At 40.1% G+C, this 13116-nt stretch overlaps 1 long non-coding RNA gene across 1 annotated transcript; it reads left to right on the top strand.

The window, feature by feature from the left end:
* The first annotated feature begins 3544 nt into the window (after nucleotides 1–3544).
* On the top strand, nucleotides 3545–12843 carry LOC119817586. Its single transcript, XR_005285920.1, has 2 exons — nucleotides 3545–9020; nucleotides 9246–12843. It is a non-coding gene; the product is annotated as an uncharacterized LOC119817586 (long non-coding RNA).
* The last annotated feature ends 273 nt before the right edge of the window (nucleotides 12844–13116 follow it).

Below are 13116 nucleotides of genomic sequence, written 5' to 3'. Positions count from 1 at the left end.
GCTTGTGGATTTCTGACTGCCGAGCCCTGAAACAATCACAGAGAAACTGTATTAATTTAATCACTGCTTGGCCCATTAGCTCTAGCTTCTTATTGGATAACTTTTACATATTAATTTAACCCATTTCTATTAATCTGTGTATCGCCACAAGGCTGTGGCTTACTGGAAAAAGTTCCGGCATCTATCTCTGGCAGGGCTACATGGCTTCTCTCCTGACTCCTTTCTCCCAGCATTCAGTTTAGTTTTCCCCACCTACCTAACTTCTGTTCTGCTATAGGTCCAAAGTAGTTTCTTTATTCATTAATGGATGGTAATCACAGCGTACAGAGGGAAATCCCACATCACCTCCTCTTTTCTGTTTAAATAAAAAGGAAGGTTTTAACTTTAACATAGTAAAATTACATATAACAAAACAGGTATCAAGCAAGAATTATAGGTACAATATTTATATCTACTTTATCTTTTATCATAATTAAGGAAAACTATAACTATTCTTCAACTTTATCAAAGACTCCAGAAGGATATACTATTACGCATGTAAACAGAAAGTGCATTGTAGGCAACTTCTAAAACTCTAGACATGACAGAGCTGCCTGGATAGTCACCCAAAGTTCTTCTGTAACATTCTTCTAGGCATCCATCTTCAGCCTTCAAGCCCATAGTATCTGGTAGACTTTTCCATGAAGCAGGAAATTTCAAAGACAGTTCCACTTATATTGGCAGTTTGTCAGTGACTTTCTTCTGCATTCTGCAGAATCTGTGACTGCCTCAACAGTGACGCACTTCCTCCAACAAAGCCACATGTCCTAATGATGTCATTCCAAATGTACTTATTGGAGCCAGTTACACTAAAACTACCACACTTTCCATGTTGGGAGCTAGAATTCTGGTGGGGTGGGTAGCTTGGCCTTTGTTGCTACAAGGGGTTTCTGCCTAAGTTGGAGGGTGGGATATGGGGATGAGGAAGAGAGTGGAGATTGGGGGCACTGAGTGTGTGGAAGAAGTTTGCAGATGGGCTGTCTACTCATCATTCTGGCAGAAGAAATGGTCACTGACTGGTTCAGTAGGGAGTCTTGGCCTGAGTTCACCAGTTTTTTTTTTTTTTTTTTTTTTTTTTTCTGGCTTGCTTGACCTATCCCTCTTCTTCAAACTGTCATTGCCTTCACCAATTCTTCTGATTGGTATGACCTTCACCTCTTCTGACTGTCATAACCTATTTCTGGGCAGTGGAATTCCACCAGCTTGGAGGCAGAGGCTCAGCATCATGCCAAGCAGTGAGGTAGGAATATGGAATGAAAATTTGGGAGCCATAGCTAAGGAGGGGGACAGTTCAGGTGGAGGGAGAATCACTCACCTTTTATTCCGACTGATGTGACATGCACCTGAGCAGCAGAAGTCTGCTGGAGATGAGGACATGGGGTTATTTGGAGGAGATTTCTTCATGTTAATTGTTCTTAGACCACCAGTGTAGCTGACCTTGGTTCAGAAAACAAAGTGCACTTTCAACTGACTGGAGCAGACCATTGAGTTCATGGCCGACTAAGAACAGAAAGAAAGGCATATAAGGAAGAGTCAGAACCAAGGGTTTTTGTTTGTTTGTTTGTTTGTTTGTTTTTTCTTGCTTGGGTAGAGAAAGTAGAGAGGAAGGATCTTATCCTGGTTGCTCTGATGATTTCTCCCCCAGGTTTATTTTTTCAATAAATTATAAAAGTTGAAATATCTGATGTCCAACTCATACAAGCCTAAAAGAAGCCTTCACTGATCTTTTACAACTACTAACTACAGCTATAAATAGAATGCTATCAGATCCAGAAGTCAGGCAAATATTAACTAATTGTCTTTTGAAAAGGATAACTCAGAATGCAAAAGGGAGATTAGGCATATAAAGGCAAGATCAGCACCTATAGATGAATGAACCAAAATACAGCTAATATTGGATCTTGGTTATCATGATACTTGGATAGGAGAAGTCATTTCAAAAAATTTTAATAAAAAAATCAAAAGGTTAGATGTCTTAATTGTGGTAAACCAGGTCATCTGAAAAGGGATTGTAGGCAAGACATTCCTAGAAACAATTATTTTTTCTAGAGATAAGCCAAAAAGAAGGCCTCGACCTTCTGAAGTATGCAGAGGTGTGGCAAAGGACAACGTAGAACTAATGAATGCAGCTGAACAAAGGACATACAAGACAACCAACTACCATCAGAAAACACCTTGTGGAGGCTCTTGCATGCCCCAATGTCAAATTGGTTCAATCTTTAGTTGTCAACATGGAAAAAATTCCTCCACAGAGCAATTAAATGACCTAATGACTATTGTTAAACCGTGCTGATAAGAAAGACAAAACGGCTTCAGTAAGGAAAACAACATTTTCAGGAGAGAACCTAAAAAAAACAAATATTTTGGCAAATTTCTATAAAAGATCAGAGATTAAAGCTTAAAATACAAATAAATAACATTGAAACTGAGGATATAGTAGACACAGGGGAAGAGGTAACAATAATTTTGCAGAAATCTTGGCATCCAAATTAGCTACCTCAGGAGGCAAATATTCATTTTCTAGGGGTTGAAACTTTGCCACGGTGGGTTGGGGGTTTACATGTAAGTTGGGTCAAATATATAGGGCCAGAGAGACAGATAAGGAAATTAAAACCATGTGTGTCTAACATAACAATGAATTTATGAGAACATTATTTATTACAGCAGTAGAAAACTAAGATTAATGTTCCTCCAATTTCAAAAAAACCCTGTAAAATAAGAAAATGCTTCTGAGAGAAATATTAAAAGGTAATATTAAGAACATCCACAAAATGTTCAAATTGTACATGAGCAGGGCATAACAGCTGATCCTCTTTCAAAAGTATCAACAGCCCTACCTTTAAATTAGTTAACTGACAAACCGATCTGGGTAGAACAATGGCCTCTGATGTCGAAAAAAAAGCACAAATATTAGAACAGCTGGTACAGAGGCAACTAAATGCACATCATATTGAAGAATCAACCAGTCCTTGGAATTCTATGTTTGTCACTAAAAAGAAATCTTGAAAATGGAGTGTGTTAGCAGATTTGAGAGCAATAAACAAAATAATTCAGAGCTGATATGCTCTCTATAGCCTGGAATTCTGCCTTCTCTATTACCTAAATGTGCTCTATTATAGTGATTGACTTTTTGAAACTATACCATTAGATGAAAATGATAGAGAAAAATTTGCCTTCACAATGCCTAATTATAATTGTTCCCAGTCTGTTAAAAGTATCAGTAAAAAGTCCTTCCACAAGGTAGTTTAAAGCGCTTTAACTTCTGTCAATATTTTGTACACAGCCATCTGAAATAATTTATAAAACAACTTCCTCAATTTATGTGAAATAAATATATGAAATAAATTCATATATTTACCATTTTATGAATATTTTACTAACCGTTTCAGATGCAAATACCTAAGAAAAAGTTTGAAGAAGCCAAGAAAATTTTGCCTTGTTGGAGGATTATCAATTTTTCCTGAAAAAATACCAAGAGAATATTCTATTAATTAACTAGGTGTAGCACAAATTCTAATAGGTTTCAATAATAAAAGCCTGGAGTCAGCTATCAGGGAAAATGCTGAACTATCAGAGACAAAGGATTAAAACTGCAGCCACTTTACCTCTCCTGTTTCCATCTGAAAAGGAACTGAGTTCCTGTTTCCTCCTGGCTTATCACTTTGTTTTTCTCCCGAGTCATATCACTTCCTGACTCTATAGACAGACATTCACACCATCATGATTAGCTAGTGGCTAGTTCTACCATCTGATCTTCAGGCAAGCTGTAGTTGTACAAACAAGATATCACCACGTTTACTCTTTGTATAAAAATTAAAAAGGAAGTTTATAGCTAATATAAGAAAAATTATATACAGTAAGTACAATAGCTGTTTTGTTGTTGATACTCTTGTCTATAGTACCTTTAGAACTAGCATTTATTAAAATACTTCTTGAAAGACTAGGGATGCCATGCATATGTGTCACATCTCACTTAGTGAAAGGCACCATGGTTTGTGTGATGATATTCTACCTTGTGTACGAAAAATAGGTTTTAAGTGTTAGTGGTCATTGTTGTACATTATGAATTGTCAATGACAGTCCAATTTGAAGTGAGCTAAAATGTGAGAAAAAGAGAATCTTAAATTGAGCACCGTACCATATGAAGAACATTAATTAAGGTAGCTTTCTTAACAAAGGGGACCCTGTCTCGATTTAAATAAAAACAAACAAAAAGCATTTTAGCCTCTCTGACATATATAAACAAATTTGGAAGTCTTTGTAAAGTATATAATTGTTGTTTACTTGAAATGTTTATGACACTGTAATATTAATAATTTAAATGTCTACCATGTTAAGCTGTTGTGCAAAAATCCATCCAGAGTGGTTGCAAAGATTCTCATTGATATATCATAATATGCTAAGAGAGGAGTTATTTTATTCCCCATTTCAAGGATAAGGGAATCAACAACAAAATGTGAATGCATGGCAATCTTTACTTTGCTTTTTACAAAACTTCAAGCCAAAGGAAACTTGTATTCATATAAGTGTGCCTTATTCTTGACAATAGCTAAACTCATAGAATATATAGAAATCAGATATTTGCTATGCTTAATGTTAGTATCTAGTAGCAGTTTCACAAGGGAGATTTAGGACACTTTGGGCCACTTTGAGATGGACTCGAATTAGAAAAGGAAGATGAGATTGCTGCTTCGTAAGTTATGAAACTTCTCGAAAGCTTTTAGAACATCTCTATTTTGTGGTAGTCCCTGATCATGGGGGAGGGAGTATAACAGAGATATCTCATGTGTGGCTGAGCATTCCACTGTTATTTAATTCCTGTATTTTGAACAATTGTGAGTTTCTCTGTTAACCATGCTACACTGCACAAAAACCTGATGAGACTGGACATCTGAATAAACATAAAAATTTGGTGGCAGTTTGGTACTCTGTCCATTTATCATAACAGTAGTAGGTTCATCCATAGGGACAGCGAACTCTACAACTCTTGGCCCATGGCCAAATTTACAGTACTTTTTTTTAGTTCAACTAATTTTCAGTATTAAGTAGTAAAAAAACATCATACACATGAATATACAGATTTTTGGAAAAAAACAAGGAAGCTCTTTGGGAAACAAAGAAATAGCCAGCATGATATCCAACAATGACACTCCTGGGTACAGATCCAAGGGACACAGAACCAGCATCTCAGAAGTTGATTCATGTGTTCACAGCTGTGGCATTCACAGTAACCAAGGAATGGGAATCACCAAGTGTCTGTCTGCTGGTGAATAGGAAAGACATGGAACAGCAACACACTAGGAAATTCCTCAGCCATCCCAACCTCCAGTTACAAAATGAGACACAGTGCTGGATTTCAGCAAATACAGAACATGGTTGCTTCATGAATACCAGTAATTTATAACTTAAATTGTGCTTTCTAATAATGTCCCTCTTATTCTTGTTCATCACAGTGATAACTATGCTGCATCATGTGTCAGTTCTAATGCAGATGTTCAGGGTAAAATCTGGGTTCTTTATACACTGGAAATGATAGTGGAAGATCTGAATCCCCACCAAAAACCCTAGTGCACCAAGGCTCACACTACTTCTACTGTCAGAGACATAAAGAAACAGGTCATGAGAGAGAATAGGCTAATGAAAAATACACAAATGTCACTATAGGGATCATTTAACCCAAATCACGCTTAGGTGTGAGTTTCAACACACAACTTGCACAACAGTGTACCTATTGATGTTACTATGGTTACCTCGAAAATTTACTTCCCTTGAAGTTCTCATTCCAAGATTTGAATCAGGTTTGGCCAGAATTTCTCCTTTCACCCACAAGGGAGGGTGATACTTTGAGTAGAGGGAACAACATCTCACAATAATGAATGACACAGGTTACTCTGTGCCCTAATATTTCCACATAGAACCCGTGTTCTATCTCTGATGTCCAGCTTCATCCACAATAGTCTGTGCAGGAGAGAGCAATATGGCAAAACTTAGGAACCAGCAATGGCCACTCCTTCACCTGCTGTAACAGCCTGTCCTTCCGTCAGGCACTCTGACTTCCCACTATCTCCAGATGACACCCGGAACTCCTCATGATCATGAGCCATGATGCCCTTTGGGATTCCCAGAATGCAGTGAGGTGAACCTTCTGTGATGTCACAGGTAAATCCCTGCCCTAGAAACAGCAGTGTTCTTTGCCTGAGGACTACACAGTGTCCACCAAGGAGGGTTGGGATTCAAAGACAGCCCATGTGTCTGGGTAAGTTTGGGCTGTTTTGTGGGAGGAACAATACCTGAAATTCAGTACGTGAGTGACTCACTCAGTGTGAGGCACTTCTTCATCAGAACCTTTAATATGGAGACTAAACAGAGTGAGGGACTGGAAATGTTTCTGCCTAAGGACAGTTCATTCTATGCAGGATAAAAAAGAGCAAGGATGAGAAGTCTCATAACAGTGTGACTAGACCCCAAAGACCACAGGGAAAGAAATTCTCATCTCACCAGAGAGAGGGGCCTTGTAAAGGAGCTGCACAGGTGTCAATGGTGCAGGAAGGATGAACATTGCTGCTTGCTGCCCACATTAGACCTTCACTCAGAGCTTGTCCAGGGAAGGGAGGAAAAGCATCCAGGGTACTGATGTCTGCTTCACTAAGGACTTCTTTTGTATCAATATTTTCATGTGTACTCATAGCTGACACAATATTCGAACAAACATTACTGCCACTGTCATAAGAAACATCATGGCAGCACTATACTGTCTAATTCTCTACTTCTGAACCTGGTTTTTACCTTTATGTCCTCGTGTCTGCAGGTTTATATCATAGGTAAGAAATAACTTAGAGAGGACACTGAATGCTTTCCCATATCTTCCCTACCAAAGAACACATTGTTATAAGAGTCAGGGTGATATTATATTAATACTTTGTTACTAGGATGACCTCACCACATGGACAGCCTTCTACTTTCCTGGGACAGTGTGCTCAGCACAGTGTGGGAAAGCATCGTTGTTCCTTTTGCTACACTCAGACAGACAGGAAGAAGCTGGACAGAGGTGTGGTTGTGCCTCTATTACCTCATAAAATATCTCATTGCCAAGGAAAAGGTTATGGTGTTGATGGGGGAACCCTGTGTCTATGGGGGTGGACTGGATTTCAGTAGGAATTGCTGTTATGCTGTGAGGTTTGAGCTATGTGGGGGAAGACATACATGCAGGAAATATGAGAAGGCAACCTAATTAAACATCACTGTGTTATACTGGGAAGTGGAAAATGAAAAAAGGGCATGAAAACAATGTGTTTTTGAGGTGCCGTTTTTGATATAGGCTTTCTCTGAGTAGTTTTGGAACCTGTCTTGAAACTAGCTCCTACAGACCAGGCTGGCCTCAAACTCACAGAGATCCACCTGTCTCTGCCTCCCGTGTACTGGGATTAAAGTCATGTGCCACCACAGCCCAGCCAAGGTGCCTTTTAACAAGACCTGTGCCATAGCAGTAGAACTAATTTATCTATTATGATGTATGCTGAGGAACTTGCCAAACAAGGATTCATGGAGATGACACCCACAACTGACCAGAGAATGAGGTCAAGGGATGACAACACCCAAACTATAACATTGGTACGGAATAAAGCCTGTTGTTGTTCTTCAAGTCTGGTCAACTGTCAGCTATGGCAGCCCACAGTGTCCAGGGCATGTGGGAAATGCTTCACAGACTGCTACTGTAGGGGTTCTGAAGGGACTTCGCTTCTTTCTGTCATTAATCTTCTCATTTCTAACTAGGGATTGGACCACTACAACTGAAGTTAGAGCCAGAATATAAAACAGAGCTAAAACCATCTTTCTAACCCCAAACCCTGCCCACCATCCACATTTATATTTAAATGGTATGTTATATATATGGACATGTGCCTTCAGGTATTATAAGCATTCAAGTAGGTGTAGGAGCAAAGACCTGAATGATGGTGACAGGGGCTCAATGCAGTTCTTGACATATCCTGATCTAACACACAGGAATCTTGATAGAAGCCAAAAGAGCAGTGAATACAAGCCTGTTTGCAGAGTGACATGCCAAACAAAATATCCAGGACAGGAACCTATACAGTGGGAAGAAAATGTCTAGAGATGACCTGGTCTAGGACTCAAGAGTAGAACCTACAGAAGATTAATGATCAACAGCATACAGCAACAACTTGTGGCAATCCCTCAAGGGGCACATGCAGCACAAGGAGGACAGGAAGTGCTTCACTGGGACCTTCTCTTGGGCTTCTTCAGATGTAAACTTTCCTGAAAACCACCATATTTATTCAGGCCTTAGGCATTCACTACTGGGCCATAGACAGTAATGTTACACTCTCAATATCGACATTTTTACACTTGTAGTTTTATTTAAGAAACTTGTGTTACTATGTCTCTTATCTGTGCATGAATCTCTACATAGATGTTCATGTGTGAGGGTACTATGTTCTTCATTTCTACTGGTCTACACCTGTACTTTTTGAGAAAAGGTGAAATCAGCTGAGGAAGCCACTACCTATCTCAGGACTTCTGGTTCCAAACTTCAACAGGAGGAAGCTTTGCTTTTATTCTGTTCTCCAGGGACTGACATTCTCAGAAGTCATCGGCTACAATGACAGGGTCATGTTTGGAAACTTCATGATATCCTGTTTTCTAGGCAATCCTACTTCAAGCTGTGTTCAATGGTGGTGATGGGATGGATTACAGGGCAAATTTAACAGTCAGCTTGGTGCCCAGGATCTAGCAGGTAGCATACTCCAATTCAGAGGTCTATATAAATTTCCTGATACCCCAGGAATCAGAAATGATAGACCAAAAATTATACATTGCACATTTTAGATGAGTTTGACTCGTGGCCACTGAACTTGCTCCTGCCAGATGAGAAAGCCCCTAGAGGAGGAGGAGGACTGAATGTGAGCTTGATCCCAGGATATGGTCAGAAAAGCAGTCTTTAGGCACTTTCGTAAGTACAGGTGTGTACAACAGTAATGGATTTCCTGTCTCTCCTTACTACATATTTCATATTTCTAGTCATATAATGTATAATTTGTAGCATCTGAATGGTGGGGAATAGACATTTGTGTTTGCACATGTATGCCTGAGCATGGGTCAAGTATATACCAGAAAAGAACACAAATAATTTTCTCCATAACTATCCATAATCTTATTGGTTTGATGTTTCTCTATCTCTTTTTCAGAAAAGCTAACCTGATATGAACACTAATGTAAAAGTGTTCATCTTTTATATTACTTGTTTTTCTGAGTCAATCGCTGAGCCTGAGGCATCCCAGGCCCAAAGAAGGAAAGATGTGGGCCTGGGTCGATAGCTTACCCTGACAAGATTGGGAAAAATGAAGAAGAAATGACAACCTGGGCCTAACAATTACACTGAAGAGGCCTGAGTGCAATAAAGATGAGATGTGGGCATGGGTTTAACACTTGCCCTGAAGAAGCCTGGGCCCAAGGAAGAAGAGATGTGGGCCTGGGCCTAACCTTACCGTGAAGAGGCCTGGGCCTAATGAAGAAGAGATATGGGCCCGGGCCTAAAGTTTACCCTGAAGAGGCTTGGGCCTAATGAAGAATAGATGTGGACCTGGGCTTAACCCTTACTCTGAAGAGGCCTGGGCTCAAAGAACATAAGATGTAGGCCTGGGCCTACTTTTGATGCTGAAGAGCTCCAGGCAAAACAAGAAGAGATGTAGGCCTGGGTCTCTTCCTAACCCAGAACAGGCTTGGGAAAAGAAAGGATTGAACCTGGGCCATTTCGTAACACTGAGGATGCTTTGGCCCTAAGAAGAAAAGATGTGGACCTGACCCATCTTTATCCATGAAGAGGCTTGAGCCCCCCAAAACAATGGGATGTTGGTCTATCATTCACACTAAGAGGGCTTGACTTTAAGAAGGAAAATGTGGCCCTTTGCCTGTTTTAAACTTGAAGAGACCCAGTCGAAATGAAGGAATGCAGGCCTGGTTCATTCACTAAGCCTAAAGAGCCCTTGCCCTGAGTAAAAGAGAAATGTGGGACTGGGCCTACTCTTGAAACCAAAAAGATGATAAATGGGCTAGGGCATATTGCTAAACATGAAGTCACAGCCCTAAAATAATAGAGATGTTGGCTTGGGTGAATCCCTAATCCTCAAGAGGCTTAGGCCCAAATAAAAGGAGAGGTGTGGTCCTGGGCCCATTCCTAACACTGAAGACTCCTGGGCCCATAAAGATCTGTGTCTATACCTCATGCTGTAGAGTCCAGGGCCCAAAGCAAGATGAGATGGAGGTGAGAGCCTATCTATGAATTCAAAGAGGCCCAGGCCCAAAGGAGAAGAGATGAGTGTCTGGGGCTATACCTGACCCTCAACAAGCATGGGCCCAGAACATGAAGACCTGTGGGAAAATACAAAATGAGCAAAAGCCAGGAGAACCAAACAAAAAGGATTGTGCCTATGGTATATCACAACCAGAAGCATCCCAGGCCTAGATCAAATAGCCCTGGAACAATTGACTCAGATTCATTCTCTTCCAATAAGCCCTGGACATAAAGAAGAGTGCCAAGGCCAAAACTAAAGAGAATCAAAATTGTGTTTAGACCATGTACATGAGCCACACTGGTCCTAGGTCTGATTTTCTATTTTATAACCAGCTAAAACATCTGTGCAGATACATCCCTGCTTGTTCATCCATAATCTTGGCCTCGACTGCACTACTCTCTTTCTGAGTACTCATGTAAGTTGACATGCTCAAAAAATAGGTGTGTGGATCACACACACATATTTTATTCAGTGCTGACCACATTGAATATCAGCAAGTATGAACCATTGCCGTAATGTGCCAGGGACTCACTGAAATGATATGTCAATATAGATATAGCATACAAGAAAAGAGTATTATACTGTGTCCTCTAGCTGTCTGAGACATAATCTTAAGATCTTAAATTTCTTTAGGAATGAACAGTTCTCAAATGTAACTCATGCAAAAGCCTATTTTTTAAAAATTGCCGACTAATGCAAATTTGGTCTTTATCTGAGTAACTGACTCCTGGTCACATTATATCTTTCAAGATTCAGAACTTGGTGATGATGTAACTACTAACCTAAAAGCATGGCCATGAACAGACCTCAAAGGAAATGAATCTGCTCCTGAACTGCAAGTACTCTGGGCTATCATCTTCAAGGGTGTGTGGGTCACACCCTTGCTCTATGCATTCCAGAACAAAATCCCAAAACAGAGGATCCAGGCCTTAAAGGGAACAAACCTCATCTCAATGATCAAAGGAAATGGACACCCCATATCCATGACCAGGTCTAAAGCTAAGCATTATCTTCATGTCAATTTATTTTGTTGGATACACCATAGCCTCATCTGTGACCCAGGCCATGCCATGTTCACCAAGACAATTGGATTCTTCACCAATGTGTGACATCAGATCATAAGCCATGAACTCAGAGCAAGAAGAAGTTCATCTGAAAGCTCCTTTTGGTTCCATTCTGGTTTGTGGGTTGTATTCGTGATTGTACCAACACAGGCAAAATTCTCACAAATGTGTTAAGGCAACCTCATGGCTTTGAAATAATCTGGACCACACATGAATGTCCAATGACAGGGACACTGCGGGCCGCACCCAGAACATCTCTGTGTCCAGTTCAAGAATAACAGTTTGACCTTGGTCTGACCCAGGGCATGTACTACTAAAGGAATGTCTACACACTCCTACCCTATGAGTTGGTTGTCTAAAGAATGAGAAAAGGACAAAGGCCATAAACTGACATCCATGGGGCCCTGCCAGCTCCCTGATTTCCAGTAAGTCAGGTCAAGATTAAATTTTAGGGTGTGAGGGCCATACCCTCTCTTTACAAGACCAAGCACTTTGCTGACAGTGAGTCAGGACCACAAACCATGGCCTTGAATATGAAAAGGACCCACTCTCATTAATGATAAAAAAAACACGGTCATAACTTAATATAAAGAGTGATTACATGGCACATGGCCCTATACTGATTTTAACTGATTTTTACCTGAGGCTAGACTATATTCACCAAACATTTTAAATGCAGAAGGAAGGCTTCATAAGTGGAAGACAGACCCCAAATTAATAATAATGTGGGCTTTCCACCAAGAAATCTGTGTCAAATTTGAATTCTCTCCATCTAATGCAGGAGATTTGCTCACCATGTAGGACCCAGGACCATGAAACATGGCCTTCATCATGTATGAGAGACACCAGAGAAACAATCTGGACATATTTTGGCAAGATGAATGTGTGGGCCGCACCCAGAAGCCATTATGTGCCCGGCTGTCTTCAATAGATCCAGAACAAGTGATCGTGTTTGTGTTGGCCTACACCACCACCTCAAAAAAAAAAAACAAAAATAGAACCACCACAATGACCAGAGTTGGTATTGTGGTATATGACATCAGCCTCACAAACTTCCAAATTGTGGTCCAAATCTAAATTTCCTGAATTTCCTTCTCATTGCTGACTTTGGCCTTCAGCCTTACCTGATTAGAAACACCAAAGAAGCCATTGGGTTAAGAATGTCATGACCCAAGAGTACAGACATAACTTTAATAAAAATGTGTAATGGAAAACCCTGAACTTCTTTCTCTGGAGGCATGTTTGGTGGCATGCTCAAAGACTAGACATGCATTCCTATGTTTGTTCACAGGAGCCTACCTAGAAGATGCCAGAATTATAACCTGGTGACTATAGATCCCTCATAGGTCTAAAGCCTTGAAGTCATCAGTCTTACTGCATTTCCTAACATTTTGTATATGGTTTTGAATAAATATGATGAAATGCTATCATGGTTGATCTTTAAATATCTATTTGGCCTTTTCCTTTTCCTGAAGATAGGTGAACCTCCATCCATGGTTTGTAATTTTGCCACTTGCAGGAGTCACTTCAAAAAGCAAAAATTTAGTGAAAGGGGACAAGTAGGCAAGATCCCTCATCTAGTTGTCAAATCACTGGGATAAATTTCCTAATTTGGAGGAGCAGATCCCAACTACAACTGGTGGCAAAATCTGATTAGATTTACTGAGAAAGGTCAGGGAGGCAGAGAAGTAGCTGAAGGT

Source organism: Arvicola amphibius, chromosome 6 (assembly GCF_903992535.2).
Source record: "Arvicola amphibius chromosome 6, mArvAmp1.2, whole genome shotgun sequence".
NCBI classification, from domain to species: domain Eukaryota; kingdom Metazoa; phylum Chordata; class Mammalia; order Rodentia; family Cricetidae; genus Arvicola; species Arvicola amphibius.
This window is presented reverse-complemented; position numbering and strand designations above follow the sequence as displayed.